At 42.9% G+C, this 3,059-nt stretch overlaps 1 pseudogene; it reads right to left on the reverse strand.

The window, feature by feature from the left end:
- Positions 1–14: 14 nt before the first annotated feature.
- Positions 15–2,175, reverse strand: LOC107577180 (complement C1q tumor necrosis factor-related protein 7-like; annotated as a pseudogene).
- Between the last annotated feature and the right edge of the window lie 884 nt (positions 2,176–3,059).

Consider the following 3,059-nt stretch of genomic DNA (forward strand, 5'->3'; position numbering starts at 1 on the left):
TTGAATTGAATTGAAATAGTGTCTAAAAATGTGATATTCATGGCGTGAGAAGCTGAAAAAACAAACAGCACGACCCGATCCAAGATAGCACCATTAATCGATGTTACCGTAGCTGCTAGTTGTAGTCTTCCGCCAATGTATCCATGTAGTTTGTATCTGCATGAATTAAAAACCCAGAGAACAGACTGTCAGCCCAGCCGGGGTCAGCAAACAGGCCATTCTGGTCCTTGTAGAAGATCTCCAGCCACACCTCATCCTCTGGGTTGAGAAACATCACTGTTGAGCCAGATGCCACATCGTGGTTCCCTGTGTTGGCATCAAAAGTCTTTATCCGGAACTGTCCGTTCTGAACCAAGCCAATGGCCAGGTGCTTGTTGGCAAGAGTGATGTCATAAGAAAAGTAGTATGTTCCTGGGTAAGCACAGATGAATTTTCCCGTCTCTGGGTTGTAGTGGCCGCCCTCATTAAACAGGACTTTGTTGAATTTGATAGGTGCTTGCTCAGTGGGATAGCTACTGGTGATACCTACAGAGAAAGCGGATTTGGGAACCAAACTTCCACATTTGCAGATGCCTGGTTCTCCCGGAGGACCTCGTTGGCCCTTGTCACCCTTCTGTCCGAGACGTCCTGGAGGACCAGGAAGCCCTAATTCTCCAGGATCCCCTTCAGGTCCACGTTTCCCAATGAAACCTCTCTCTCCACATTCTCCGAGTTTTCCAGTTGGCCCGACTCTACCTCTGAGACCTGAAACATACATATTTTAAGCCAGAATCCTTTCAAACAACATCCCAATTGCACTGGCCCCGTCTGAAATGATTTAGATCAAATAATCATTAGTAAAAAAACATCATACTCAGACTGTAACATATTTTGATGTGGATGTGGTTGGAAACGATAAAATGCAATGATGTCTATCTTTCTCTAACTCCGATTTCTCCCAGGACTAGAAATCTGCCATTCACATCATAAAAATTCCTTCAGGTCTTTATTCTGTAAGATATCACTCATCCTTAACAGGATGTTTATCTGTCTGTGATTTCTCACAATGTGATAACCTGTCATTACTTACCAGAAAATGTACTGAAGCAAACATCCAGACATGTTCTACCGCGCATGTGTCAAACTAAACTCTGCAAGAAAGTGGACCTCGAGGACCAGAGTTGAGAACCCTTGCAGTAGAACAGGGGTGTCAAATTCAGTTCCTGGAGGGCCACTGTTCTGCACTTCTAGTAACCCTGAATACCTTTATTAGCTGGATTAGGTGTGTTTAACTGGGGAGCTGAACTCTACAGGACAGTGGCCCTCCAGGAACTGAATTTGACACCCCTGTTCTACTGCAAGGGTTCTCAACTCTGGCCCTCGAGGTCCACTTTCTTGCAGAGTTTAGTTCCGATCCTAATCAAACACACCTGAACCAGCCAATCAAGATCAAGCTATATCTGGATCAAGAGTAAAGCTAAAGACTAAAATTGTACCAAAGAGCAGAATGAGGAGAAAAACCTAGAACAGGGTTCCTCAAATCTGTCCCTGGAGAGCCACTGTCCTGTAAAGTCTCTCATTTCGAAGGCTGTGCCTTCTGGACGTCACATTTGTCAGCTGCATGAGGATGTCTCATTTCAGAAAATTCATTAATTACTGTATTTCTTTCTTACTTTGTAATGTAATGATGACTTTTCTGTATTGAGGCAGCCTCAATAATGTATGCTCCCGACAAATGTGACTTGTGAAGGGCACAGCTATTGAATTGAGACACTGCAAGAGTAGCAGGTAGGTGAGTTTGATCAGGGTTTAATCTAAACCCTGCATGGCAGCGTCCTTTCAATGTCAGATTTGAGGAACCTTGACCTAGAATCATTTTCAGTTAACTTTAGCGGCAAACATTTTGTGATCTTTCACACCATTCTAGACTAGCTTTGCCTGAAAAACCATTCAGTTGGTTAGGTAATTCCTCTACCTGGTTCTCCTTTTTCTCCCTTTTCCCCCTTCCGCCCTTCCCTCCCATCTCTTCCTGGGATTCCGACATGGCCATCCTCCCCACGAGGCCCAGGGGGTCCGGTCTTTCCCAGTGCTCCTGGTTGACCTGGAATGCTGCAAATAAACTTTGGATCTGGCCTCCAGCATCTGACCCATAATGCACTGGGAAAGGCAGACCACACCCACAATCGTCCACATCCTCAGACCTAAGCACAAAAATAGAAGAGTAAGGATTAAAAAGAAACCAAATTGTTGACCCAAAATGAAGAATTTTCATTTTTGGCTGAACACTTCCTTTAAGGCTGTGACACACGCCGTTGGCAATAGTCAGACCCCATCAGTGGCTCTGATTGGCTGTTCAGCTTAGTGACCCTGTTGAAAAAAAAACAGCATATGCTGGTTTCTTCAACAGGGGAACCAGTGCATGAGAAGAAAAATCGAAAAAGCAAAAGCACACACAGAAGGCTCTTGTCATTTTACATCTTCATCATATCTGAGCTTTCCAGTCCGTGAACGTTTTCATAATGTCATAGCCATCTGGAATTAAGCAAGTGTAGACCAGCTGATCAATATTACTCATATTAAAAATGGTAAGTTCAGATGACTGCCACCTGCTGGTATGGAGAGCGGTTTCCTCATGTGAAGGCGCAGACCATACATGTGTTCAAGCTCAACATTTTGGCCTAGCCACAGGCAATGCAAGACAACAATGCCATCAGCTTTCATCACCGCTTGTTCTATCATGTCAGTTTGGTGTGTCACAGGCTTTAAACAAGACTACTGCTCTCATAACAGTATACAAGGAATAAGAAGTGTCTCAATTCCGGAACAACAAACTGTTCCACATTAAGAGGAAGAGGATGATTCTGTCTTTGAACTTCATAACAGATCGTTTTATTGTTTTGACTGTTTGCTGACCACACATACACACTGATATTATTTGTAATTTGTGTATTAAATTGCAAAAAATGCAAATCTTATATAAAATCTTAAACATGTATATATACGTTAACTGCATGTGTTTATTATTAGCTTTTTATTGGATCATATCAGGGAAAAGATGATGTTATAAAATTGAAACATCT

Source organism: Sinocyclocheilus grahami, unplaced genomic scaffold, assembly GCF_001515645.1.
Source record: "Sinocyclocheilus grahami isolate Dianchi unplaced genomic scaffold, SAMN03320097.WGS_v1.1 scaffold5331.1, whole genome shotgun sequence".
Lineage (NCBI taxonomy): Eukaryota > Metazoa > Chordata > Actinopteri > Cypriniformes > Cyprinidae > Sinocyclocheilus > Sinocyclocheilus grahami.